The 13,859-nt window shown below is 40.2% G+C and overlaps 1 long non-coding RNA gene across 1 annotated transcript; it reads left to right on the top strand.

Moving 5' to 3' along the window:
* The first annotated feature begins 10,898 nt into the window (after positions 1 to 10,898).
* LOC309688522 lies at positions 10,899 to 13,643 on the top strand. The gene is made up of 5 exons (XR_014271106.1): positions 10,899 to 11,169; positions 11,584 to 11,647; positions 12,016 to 12,163; positions 12,534 to 12,621; positions 13,216 to 13,643. It is a non-coding gene; the product is annotated as an uncharacterized lncRNA (long non-coding RNA).
* The last annotated feature ends 216 nt before the right edge of the window (positions 13,644 to 13,859 follow it).

Genomic DNA, 13,859 nt, shown 5'->3' with positions numbered 1-13,859 from the left:
GGGGCTGTCCTCACCAGTTCCATGATCTAAATCCTAATCAAACATCATTTACAGCTTGTTTTATTTCAGCCCCTGGAGAAACCGTCCCTCTATGCTTTTTGCCATGGCAACCCAGCTCTCATTTCAGAAGTGTCATGCCACATTATCATCCAGTGGGCTCACATACACTCCCGCCTGACAACTTCACGATGGACCCTGGTGAAAAATAGCCGGCCTTCTTAGACTGCCTCTTCACCTCCCTCCCTCTCCATTTCTATTTCACTCCCTGCTGTTCCTTCACCTATTCGCCTTCCCCCTCCTTTTGCTTCGTGCTCCTTTTTTCTCTCCACAGGTAACCAAGTGAAGATTGAATGTGTGATATATACCCATTCTAATTGGAAACAAGCCCAGGCACTGGCATCAGTAACAGAAACTGATAACAATTAGCCAAAAGATGGATAGGACATGTATGGTGTCTAATGTCCATAAAAGTATAATGATTTTTCATCAAGGTCACAATGAAATTGTTATAACCATACAAACATGCATACAGTAGGATGCTGGCTCTATATTGTGTAGTCATTAATCAACGCTGGAAAATAAATAGTCCAGTACAAGCCTGATTGGTGTAGTAATATATCAACCTGGAGATCTAATGTGAAACACTGGTTCACAATACTCACACACATTCTCTGCATTTGAACGGCAATGACAGAAAACACCCATAAACTTCTATCTACTGGGTTTGCGCTGCATTGGTACATTTTTTCAATTTAACAATAATTTAACAGTAATATATAAAGATAAGAAATTAATTTAAGTAATATTGAAACCTTGGGTCATCACTGATGGATGAGAAATTTTCTTTATGCTTCATTTAAGAAGTTATTATATTGCACTACGTATCATAGGAATTGGATACTGGTGGCCTGATTTTCACATTGATAATATACTGCTGGTTCTATCTGCGTCTTCTTTACATTGGTATAATGTACAAATGCAATGTATAAAGCACTTTGAATGTTTAGGTAGAGTAGAAAAGTACTAAATAAGAACCAGTCTATTTTACTGTTGGGCACACACAAGAGCCTTCTGGAAAGTTTTTTATGAATAGAAAAACATGAATTAAACAATGTACAATTGATTTTGAGAATACTGTGGAGTCCGACTTTATATCTAATAAACTGCCTTATTGTCTTTTTAAAGCAGATGTGGTACTTATTTAGCCACATGGTTTTTAGTCTTTCCACAAAAGACTATGATGCAGTCTACTCTCTCAATACTAAACCACTGCAGCTTGCTCATTTGTCATTTTATATTTTGCCTCCTACTCTCCAGCTAATGCTAGCCTTTATTGTCATTATACACAGTATAATGAGAGTTATAGTGTACATGTGCACACGTGCTTAGCACATTAGAAAAAACTATACATTATTATAATTATACACATAATATAAATACACAGCACTTGGTGACACAGACAGACAGCCAGGGAATGATGACATGGACAATTTGAGCACTGACAATTTGAGCACAGGCAAGAGTCCAAGGAACATCAGAATGAGCATGAATGGTCAGGGTAATTTATGTCTAGTGGTGCAGTGGTCAGTGCAGATATTTCAGTGCAAATTACTTTTGTGCAAGTTTGAGTTGAGTATGGTGATAGCTTTGGGGAAGAAGCTATTCCTGAGTCTGTTTGGCCCGTATGGATCTGAAGCGCCTGCCAGAGGGCAGTAGGTTAAAAAGATGCTAGACAGGGTGGGTAATGTCCTTCAAGATGTTTCTCACCCTGCTGAGACAACAGGAGTTATAGATGGCAGACAAGGAGGGCAGGGGGCAGCCGATAAATTTTTGTGCTGTTTACCACCCTCTGCAGTCTCTTCCTGTCTGCCTCCATGCAGTTGGCATGCCACTGTCACTGCATAGGTCAGCAGCGGGGTGTTTATTTGATCCTTGCTGAGCACCCTTAGGAAGTGTAGCTGCTGCTGGGCCTTCTTGACTAGCGCCGTGGTGTTCACTGACCAGGAGAGGTCTGCAGAGATGTGGACGCCAATGGAATTTGAAGGCTTCCACTTGCTCTCCACATTCACAGTTGATGTGCAGGTGGGGCAGGGGCAGCTCTGTTTCGCCTGAAGTTCTGGATGATTTCCTTGGTCTTGTTGATGTTAAGTGCAAGGTTGTTTAATGCACAGTATTCTCCCAGTTTCAGGAACTCATCTCTCTAGGGCGCCTTATTTCCCCTTGTGATCAGCCCCAACACCGTTGTGTCATTAACAAATTTGACAATGATGTTCTCTGGGTGGGCGGGACTGCAGTCAGATGTGTAGAGGTATTAGATTAGTGGGCTTAGTATGCAGCCCTGGGGAGAGCCGGTGCTGAGAGTGAGGGTGGAAGAGAGGTGAGGACCCAGTTTCACCTGCTGGGGTCTGTTAACCAAAAAGTCCTTTATTCAAGAGCAGGTGGGTGGCGGAAGCCCCAGGTTGGCTAACTCGGTGATCAAAATGTCCAGTATTATTGTGTTAAAGGCTGAGCTGAAGACAATGAAGAGCATTCTGACATAGCTCTCCTGTTGCTCCAGGTGACTCAGTGCTGTGTGGAGAGAAATGGCTATGGCGTCTTCTGTGGATCTGTTAGTCCGATATGCAAATTGGTGTGGGTCCAGAGTGGGGGGGAGTCAGGTTCTGATGTGCCCCAGAATCAGTTTCTCAAAGCACTTGTGATTACAGGGATTAGTGCAATTGGATGGAAGTCATTGAGACTGGGTATGGGTGACTGTTTTGGGATGGGGATCATTATGGCAGATTTCAAGCAGGGCGGGATAAAGGCTTGTTCCACAGACAGCTTGAAGATGTCAGTGAAGACTTGTGCTAGCTGCTTGGCACATGCCTTGAGCACCTTCCCAGGTACTCCATTGGGACCTGCAGCCTTCCTGGGGCTCTACACAGAGTGGCTACTTCTGCAGCCTACCCAATTATCCAGCCCTCCAGCCTCGCTTTTGTTTCCTCTCTCTTTGCCATCTGCGTCACCTGTTTAACCTGACAACAATCCACAGGGATCCTGTTGGTCTAGCTATCTTGTCCAGAATGTTGTGTGTGCAATGAAAGTCACTGAGGATGGTCATCTTCATTTGGAAACCGATGTCCAATATGTCCAGATGACTGTAATGTCCAGTAGTGCAGGTAGACAAATGTACAACACACAATAAACACGATAAACACACAAAAAGGCACAGATAACACAAATCAGGAGAGCCGCTGTGCCGGTGTGCGCCACCATTTTGAAAAATGAAGTATTTGCTTTAATTTGCTGAATGTTTGTTTTGCCAGCAACATGATGCTGACAAAACAAACAAACAAACCAAGAGAAAGAGCTATCAATCTGTCAATCCTTTCCGTGTCCGGGCCGGGCAAACAAACCTGGGATAGTAAGCGCAGCAATGTTACCTTGACAATAGCAAATCAGCAAATGAATATATATAGAGAATAATATGCATTATGTGCAAAAAGTTAATACTTCTGGGACAAGTGGCGAGTACAGTGGAACCCCGACTTACGAATACCCCATTAAACGAAAAATTTAAGTTACGAAGGCACTTAACGGCAATATTTCTGCCCATGTTATGGCAAAATGCCCGCGTAACAAAATCAACTGGCTCTGATTGGCTGAGGCCAGAATGCCCACAATGCCCATAATGCCTTCCGAATCATGTGACAACCCCCTTGGCTTTCGTACTTGCGCTTTGCTGTGCCACTTGAACGACGTATTGTTGTTGCAGTTATCAATGAGCCTATAGCTTATCGTTCACTCAAAAGGCACGATGGGTGCTTCGACTTACAAAAATTTTCGACTTACGAAAGACCCTCGGGAACGAATTAATTTCGTAACTCTGGGTTCCACTGTTTTACAATTGCTCATCTACTTTGTCACAGCCATAATGGTTGACACACCCAACCATAAATCTGGGTTAAGTGTGGAGTGCATGCTTGGCTATAATACAGCATGCCCCAACCTCCGGGCCACGGACCGGTACCGGGCCGGTTTGGTACGAGGCCACGAGAGTTGAGGCTCAGGTGTGAAATTCATGGTTTTCAGGGTTTTTATCATTAACTCTTTTTCCCTGGGTCTTTTCCCCGTGTTGTAGTTGTGTGTCTTATTTTGAAAGAAATATTTATGCGTTACCATAGTGACCAGAGATCATTAAGGGGCAGATAGGAGGATGTTACTCTCAATGTTGTTGCCGCATTTCAGGAGGATGCTGCTAATAAAGTTACACAATTACACAGTGAATTCGTGTTTATTATTATATTTACAAAATACCACAGTTTTTGTCTTGGTAGTATCATTTTATTTTGTTGTCTTAAGGCCAGTCCGTAAAAATATTGTCAGACATTAAACCAGTTCGTGGCACAAAAAAGGTTGGGGACCACTGCGACAAGATAAACAGGAACAAGGACCAGTATCCTCCATGGAGAAGGAGACTACAGGCCAAGAAAAGGGTGCCAAGCAAGTGCCTAAACAAGATGTCCATACCTGAGCCCTTGGAAACTGCCAAGCAAAGACTCACAGCCTTGACCAGTCACTTGAAGAGGTGTACAGGAGAATAACCCCGATATACTAAACGATCTAAAGTGTACTCTCAGTGGCAGGGGAACAATATGAGAACAGCCCCACCAAGACTGGTGACAGTGCAATACTGGAAGAGCATATGGGAAAAGGACACAACCCATAACAGCAATACTCAGTTGCTATTGGATCCAAGAGCAGATCAGCAACCTCCCTGAACAAGATCCAGTGACCATCACAGTGGCAGACTTTTATGAAAGGGTCTCAAGTATGAAAAGTTAGACAGCAGCAGTCCTGACTCCCAGAAGGGACTTGCCATATCCAACTACATGCCTTACTGACCCTGTCCAGAGGGTCAGTCAATGAGCTCGTCAATAGCTTCAATGCTAACATGTTAAATGTAATGGACACTATTGCTCCCATTAAGGTGAAGGTTATCTCTGGAAGGAAAAAGTCTCCATGGAGAAACTCCACACTAGTGAAAAATGAAAAAAGAAAGTGTAGGAAAGCTGAGCGCAGATGGAGAAAAACAAACCTCCAGGTTCATTATGATTATAAAGAGAAACTTCACAATTATAATTTACAACTGAGGAGTGCAAGAAGGTCCTACTTCTCTGACATCATCACTAAAAACAGCCATAATGCTCGGGTCTTATTTTCTACAGTTGACAGGCTAACTAACCCTCCTGTGTCAGTGGCAGCTGAACTTCATTCGACCATGGCCTGCAATGACTTTGCCAAATTCTTCACAGAAAAAATCCAAAAGATTAGACAAGAAATTGGTACATAAACAGCAAATCCAGAATATGTACTGTGTCCACCGAAAAACTGTTTAAACACCATGAAAGAGTTTCACCCTATTAACAACAAAGACCTGGAGGACATCTTAGGTCAACTGAACTCCTCCTCCTGCTGGTCAAAGGAGCTTGCAAAGAAAAGCGTCTGGACTTCTTTAAGTTACTTGAAGACGTTTCACCTCTCATCCGAGAAGCTTGGGACCCACACCCAGTTTCACACCTTGGCTCAGGGGATTAGAGGATCATCAGGGGGTCCTTTTGTCCCTCTGTGGGGGGATACTCCCACTAGGTTTATATCTGGGACTCTCCACCATTTGACCTTAGAACTGATTAAGCTTCTCGGATGAGAGGTGAAACGTCTTCAAGTAACTTAAAGAAGTCCAGACGCTTTTCTTTGCAAGCTCCTTTGACTACGATGACCTGGATGACTGAGAACCTTCACAGACATATCCTCCTCCTGCTGTTTAGATGTCCTGCCAACACGTTTTTTCAAAAAGGTCTCAAAGACTTTGGAGTCAGACCTGTTACAGATCGTCAACTTTTCTTTAATATCAGGTGTGTTTCCAGAATCACTAAAAACTGCTGTAATAAAACCTATACTGAAAAAGGACAATCTTGACAAGACACAAATGAACAACTACAGGCCGATCTCAAATCTCCCATTTTTAAGTAAGATCATTGAAAAAGCAGTTTCTCAACAGCTCAATTACTTCTTAAAACAGAATAACTGCTATGATGCCTTCCAGCCAGCTTTTAGACAGAACCACAGCACTGAAACTGCTCTGACCAAAGTGTTCAATGACATATGTCTGAATACAGACAGTGGAAAAATGTCAGTCTTAGTTTTACTGGATCTCAGTGCAGCATTTGATACAGTTGACCACAACATATTACTCAAACGACTGGAGAACTGGACAGGTCTTTCAGGAACTGTACTAAACTGGTTCAAAACATACCTAGAAAACAGGAAATACTTTGTATCAATAGGTAACTTCACATCTGAGCAGACAAGTATCACATGTGGAGTTCCCCAAGGTTCCATCTTGGGACCCTTTCTGTTTAACATTTACATGCTCCCACTGGCACAGATTATAAAGAACAACAAAATAAACTATCACAGCTATGCAGATGACACACAAATATATATCACAATGTCACCAGGAGACCAAGGCCCTGTACAGGCTCTTGGTAAATGCATCGAGGAAATTAATGACTGGTTGTGCCACAATTTTCTCCAGCTAAACAAAAACAAAACTGAGGCAATAGTCTTTGGCGCCAAAGAAAAACGATTACAGGTCACCAGAGAACTTCAATCTATACACCTAAAAACCACAAACCAGGCGAGAAATTTTAGTGTAGTAATGGATGCAGACCTAAACTTAGGAAAACACATTAAGACAATAACAAAATCAGCTTACTATCACCTCAAGAATATTTCAAGGATAAAAGATCTGATGTCTCAACAGGAACTGGAAAAACTAGTCCATGCATTCATCTTTAGTAGGCTTGACTACTGTAACAGCATCTTTACAGGTCTACCTAAAAAACCAGTCAGACAACTACAGCTCATTCAGAACTCTGCTGCTCGAGTCCTCACTAAGACCAAAAAAGTGGACCACATCAGTCCAGCTCTGAGGTCTTTACACTGGCTGCCTGTCCGTCAGAGGATAGACTTTAAAGTTCTGATGCTGGTCTATAAAGCTCTGAATGGTTTAGGACCAAAATACATCAGTGACCTCCTGACCCAGTATGAACCTTCCAGATCCCTCAAGTCATCTGGATCCGGTCTTTTATCAGTTCCCAGAGTCAGAACCAGACACGGAGAAGCTGCATTCAGCTTTTATGCTCCTTATATCTGGAACAAACTCCCAGAAAGCCTCAGGTTTCAGGTTGAAGACTCACCTATTCTCAGCTGCATTTGACAAAAGCACCAAATCCACACTTTTAAGCTTAAATTTCAAAACTTACATTTAACTACTGATTTTATCTACTGTTCTAATTTTAACTAGTGTTCTGATTTTATCTGTTTTGATTTTATATACTGTTTTCTTTGTTTGTTTGTTTGTTTGTTTGTTAATTAGTTAGTTTGTTTGTTTGCTTGTTTTAATCAATTTTAAATCATGCTTTTTATTTGTTTTTGTTTCTAATGTCTCTGTAAAGCACTTTGAATCACCTTGTTGTTGAATTGTGCTATATAAATAAACTTGCCTTGCCTTGCCTTAGCAAGACATGGAAGCTCCTGTCAGGCAGCATAGCAGCTAAGATGAACAGGATCATGGCTCAGTACATTAGTGTGGAACAGAAAGGAATTGGCAGAATACCAGAGGGGGAAAATACCAGCTCTTGGTAGACAGAACAGTCAGCCGAGACTGCAACACCAAGCTCACTAACCTGGGCACTGCCTGGATTGACTAAAAGAAAGCCAACACATGGCAAAATAGTCAGAACTAGAGGATTGCACTACCAGAAGGCAATATTGCAGACATGAAGGACAGCTACAAGTACCTGGGAATACTACAGGCAAACAGGAACCACGTAGTGTGCTGCTAGGAAAGCCTTAACCACGAAATAACTGCGGGGGATAAAGGAGTGAGCTGAATGGTAAGAACAAGGCTCCGCGGCTCCAGCAGATCCCAGGAACAACACCCAAGATTTCTGTCCAGAAGAGTGCAGTCCTAGGAACAGGATAGTTGTTGTTGTATTGTGGGCAGTCTAAGGCACACCTGTGCAATATTCATGTTGTCTAATCAGCACGTTGACATACCACACCTGTGAGGTGGGATGGATTATCTCGGCAAAGGAGAAGTGCTGACTAACACAGATGTAGACAGATTTGTGAACAATATTTGAGAGTAATGGTTCTTTATGTGTATGTAGAAAATGTTTCAGATCTTTGAGTTCAGCTCATGAAAATGGGAGCAAAAGCAAAAGTGTTGCGTTTATTTTTTTGTTCAGTGTACATACATGCACAAAATTCACACCCAATACGTGTGTATGTTTGCACGTATGCACACACATACATCATCCAACAATATAAAGAGTAAATAACAAAATTAACGATGAAAAGACCAAATAGGTTGTACAGTTCTACCTGTACTCTGGATGACAATGATTCTAGTGTAGAAAAAATATTTTTCTTTAAGGTCCTTTGTGGCTGTTTTCTGTCCTGCTTTCCTGTCAGCATTTCAGTAACACTTTAAGATTTTTGTTAGTAACTTGACCTCTCCGACTAACAAAACGGCACAAAGCATTAATGCAGGCATCTGTGCTTAGAGAGTTATCTACTTCCAAGTGCACCGCTCGGCTGGCTAAACAGGTGAAAATGACTCCATAACGTTTATCTGTACCTCGTCCTCTTTTCACTTCAATAGGTCCGAAGTAATCAACTCCGACGTTGGTGAATGGTGGGTTATCTGGCAAAATTATTTCCTTGGGTAAATCTGCCATCTTTTGCTCCAAGGCTTTTCCATGATATTTTCTGCAAAAATGACATTCTGCGATAACCTTCCTTACATTTGAGTTGGCAGTGATGTCATTTTCACGGAAAATGTAGTTTTTTACCTTCGGGGCCTTATATGCCTGTACTGCCGTTTTTAAAAGTCATGTTTGACTTCATGCTTTTCTGAATAGTTTCTGGGATGCTTAGAACTCAAATCGCACTGCTGAAAATAGTTTATTTTGATGCACATGCTGTTTTTTTTGCAAATTTGCATTATAATATTTATTTTTTATTTTTCCTATAGTATTTAAAATTAGTGTATCTCAAAGCTAAAACTATGAAGACACTCAAAATAAATTTCCTGTTGTTAGAAATTATTTAGTGCAACTTTTTTGTATTTACAGTTTTGAGGGACAAACCTCTTAAATTTCTCTAACTAGAAATATATGTAAAAAACAAAACAAAAACGATTTTCAATTTTTTGTAGTTTATTGCTCTTTTTTGCAATTTATGTATTTATTATAGACTTAATGCATACATGTTATCAAAATTTAGGCTATAATGGTTATATTGATGTATAGCAACTTGAAATGCTCCCAAAAATGGCACTACAGCATGTAAAAATATAAAGATAACTCTGGCGGACTTGGTTCTATGTTAGGTCTTAAAGGGTTAATATCTTTTTTTTATTCTATTGTAAGTAAAATATGGATTTGTGAGACATGAAAATCATTGCAGTTTTTCATGATTTTTTTCCCTTTTTTAATCATTTTCTTTTAAATTTTGTATGTGACTCAACTATTTTTGAAGTATGGTTATATATTTCACAATTACTATTCTTTGTGATTCTACATGTAGTTTGATGAACACAACCCTGAGATATCCTGATAGAAATGTACTTACTATGTATTATGTCAGAGTTGTTGTTGTTTTTTTCATCTTTTCCTATGAAGGAAATATTGAATGAGTGATGAACCCCAAATCAAAGTGTTTTGTATATAAACACACATTCTAACAAACAGCTGACCTCAACCATGCATCACTATATATTGATAGTGCATATAATGACAGCTGCAACTAATATCTGCATTAGTGGCCAAAGTCAATCAGTGATTAGTTTGTAAAGGTTTAGAGTAGCTAAAGTACAAAATATTAATAACAGAAAGAAAAGTCCTTAATTTCTCAGAAACAAACGGAACCACTCAGTACTATTTTCTAGCTACTTTCATAAAGCACTGGATAGTTCACTCACAGACCTAAACTGGGACAAACCTATATTGTGTCTTTTGATCCCAAGTGATTGTTCCCAGTGCAGTGGCATGTTGACCAGCAGACCCTTCCTTCCATCTGCCAAATCATACTAATGGGCTTCCTCCACACCAGGCTCCTGGACATATAGACAGCAGGGATCTCTATTCCAACAATGATCAGAAGCAACTAACAAAGCGCACCTGTTTGGGTGCAAGTAGATAAAAAAACATATTCACTTTCAACTCTTTTATTGGCCCCATGACAAATTTACTGTAAAATAGACTGAGAATGCTCCTGGGTCGGCCACAATAAAGCCAGAAAATTGCATTGAGATGCAAACATCCCAATAAAAAATCTAATTTCACCCCAAATAAACCACAGGTTCCATTGATTGCTAACCACCACTGTTTTCATATCAAGCAACTCAAAAGATATGACAGCCCCCTCCCCTTCCTTACAACCAAAACACAGCACGTGCCCTCAGTTAATGGGCTCTGTTCATGCATTTCAGCATGCAATGCAAATTAGAGGGGTGTGTGTTTGTGTGTGTTGCTGGTTCCAGGGGAGGGGAGGGGGGGTTCTTAGTCTATTCCTTTCTAGAATCGTTGCAGGGCTAGAGCCTGTTAAGAGTCAGTCACTTTTCCACAATATTTACTTGCATATCATCAACATTGTGTTGCATAGTCCTGTTGCTGAGATGAGGGGTATCAGCTGGTGACCAGCTGGAGGATAGCATCCCTTCATACCATTATCCCCTGCTTTCTGATATATAAAAAAATATAATTTAAAGTAGTGGGGTTGAGAGAAAGGAGGAGGTGTTCAGGGGTTAATGTGGGGTGCAGATTGTATACACTGAAAAAAAGGGACTGGCCATCTCTTGGATTTATGTAAGCATCTTGCATGTATTTAACACAATTGCCTCATGTTTTAAAGTTAAATGTAACTATATAGTGTAAAAACTACATGATATGCAGAAAGGGTGTATTAAATTGTTCATATCATGTTCAGGTGAAGTAAGTCAATAAGATAGCAACGTTAAATCTCGTGAAACCACGCGTGATTTCATCTCGCGGGCTTTGGATCGTGGTTCAAAAAAGGCATCCATCTCAGTCAAGTCGAGTAGCCAACTCTACGTTTTTGGTATGTCTTGATTTTTTGAATTAATATTTACCATATTTCAGCCAAATGTAGTTAAACGTCTAGAGTGTCGCCATGTAACATGCTAAAAAAGAGCCATTAGCTTATTTGCTGTTTTATCTGTTGTCAAAGAATTGGCGCTTTTTCATTTGAATTTGTCTTTGGCACAAGAGCCGTAATATCACATTAAACCTAATTACGAGGCACTCATAACATAATTTGGTTTTCTGTGTGAATAGATTTGTCAACTGACTCTTCAGTTACATTGTGTATTTACTGCACCGTGGTGTTAGTGAGATTTTGAACATTGAACAGCTTTAGCTAATATCATCAGCGGCATTATGCTAGCTTACATCCCTACCCCTCCTGCCCTCACCTGCTGTCCTTTTCTTTTTGTTTTTTTTGCTGCACATTGAGAGACCACATCTATTCTGCATTTCACCAGGAGTCAGCTGATGGATTGTGGGTTCAAGGTGTTATGGTAAGAAAGTATATTCTATTTTCGCTTAAGGTTTCTGTAACTTAATTATAATAGGTTTTGTATAATTATTAGGTGCATGCATACTCACCCTATTAAAACAACTGAGAAATCCAAAATCTGCCATAGGTTTAACTTATACCTGTATGTATTGCCAGAAAGGTGATTACTGGACTCACATTAATGCACACTTGAACTGAAATGAGGTTGTAACTTGTGGGTTGTTGGGTTGCAAATCAGAAACAAACATCTTTGGATTTTTTTTAATCCCATAAGATCTGGAAACACAGTTTTTATTCAACAAAACATTACTGATTATTAACCAAGCACAGTGCCTGCTGTTATTTCAAAATAATTTTATGTCATTTCAGATGAAATGCAGCATTCCAGTGCATCCCAACCATGCCTTTACAGGTTTCTGACGGAGCTGAGTTTCTCTCTGACAGTCTGCTGAAAGTGTTTGCAAAGTGATCGGGGGAACAGGGCACAAAGCTAAAGGATGTAGCTGCCATGATGACAGTAAGAACTTTAAAATTCTTTAACTACAAAGTGTATATGTATTGCATTAGGTCAGTAAAAGATTTTTATGCTGCATCCATTGAAACAGTCAACTATTACCTGTGAGTACTGATTCCACTGAAAGGATGCCATTCTTTTTTGTCATGCATTTACTGGCCCACTGAGAAAAATTTATCTTTTTTTAAAAATAAATGTTCTGGAAACTATATATCCATAAAGTTGATGTCAAACAGGAATTTTTGATATTGCTTTGTAGATGCTGGTGTTGCATGTTGACTGGTTTAAAAAGTCAAGTTTTTGTCTGGGATCATTTTCTTCTGTGCTACTGAAAAGTTCACAAATCTCTGTTTTCTTTGTTATAATACTTTAGGATGACATTAATGCTCAAAGGGAGTCTCATCAAAGTGCTCCGCATCTGTGTGAAAGACAATTGCAACATCTTGGTGCAGGAGTTCATGGTGAGTGTTTTATGAGTAGATTGTGGCTTTGCAACATTTAAAAATGCATTTAGTTATCCACTTGATCCTCATTGGACTGGTTAGGACCAGTAGTCCTCTTTAATAATTTGAAGTTCACATGAGGCCTGGTAGTGAACTCGGCCGCCGGCCCTTGAGGCCCCACCCCTACCCCTGTATTAGGGGTCACATCAGTGTGAAAAAACTTTAAATTTGTCATTCTAGTGAACAAAGAAAAATCCCCCCAATATTTACATTAGCTTTTGTTTGAAAAAATGACCAACTGACCAACAGCTAACCAAATTGTGGGGCTGAAAGTCTAAATTCTAACATCTTCTGAGTGACATAACCTGGATTTCTGATGGGCCGGTGTCTTTCTAACAAAAACTAATGTAAAGCATTTGAAATTATTATGTTTTTCACCCTCTCTTAGAAACTCTGTTAGACCATGAATGGCAGCATGGCAGGCCACTCTTTGGCTATAGCTATTTACTATGTTGCTTGCATTGGTTTAAATTACTCTAACATTAGAACTGGTAGATTCAAAAGAGATGAGTTTAAAAGGGAATCTTAAAAAAATGTTTTGTGTTTAACCAGGACTTGACTGAGGCCACTGCACAGATTGAGAAAACCACAATGAACATCTGTCTCTAGAGATGCGCCAGGCAATGACTTTTCTGATGTTGGCATCATCATCGAGGGTATAGTAGTTCTTCAAGATCTGGATAACGTGACCTTTGCAGTAGCCATGCTGTTTGGACCTTTTTTATTCCTTCAACATGAGTTACCCATCACAGCTCTGCTACACTTTTGAGGTGATTCAATGGGTGGTAATGGAGTTGGATGCAACTCAGCTCTCAAGAAAAGCTCACAACTAAGACAAAACTGCTCCTGCAACGAAGCTCACTGTTATGCATGTGAGGTGACCAGCTCTAGGTGAGAGGACATTTAAATCTCACACTTGTTCTGCTGCATTTTTGAAGCTCAATTCCAGGAGCAGATCGCAGGGTTCATTTTTATATACTCTGCAACTGCCATGAGGACGAGCCGTTTTTTGTTGTTGTTTGTTTTTCCTTTTGCTCTGTACAAGTTCTCTGTCTGTTTGGCAGCATTTTTCAATTTCTGTTTGTATTTTTTCTTTCTTTTACTAGTGAAGAGATGTAGCGTGAACAGTTATGCAGTCTAAATATCCCATATGGGTCGTGTGAAATGGTATTTTCAGTTTCATTCAGTTGAAGTAA

This window comes from Aulonocara stuartgranti (assembly GCF_965226115.1).
Source record: "Aulonocara stuartgranti genome assembly, chromosome: 14".
Lineage (NCBI taxonomy): Eukaryota > Metazoa > Chordata > Actinopteri > Cichliformes > Cichlidae > Aulonocara > Aulonocara stuartgranti.
Note: the sequence above shows the minus strand (reverse complement) of the source record. Positions and strands in the feature narration are given on the sequence as shown.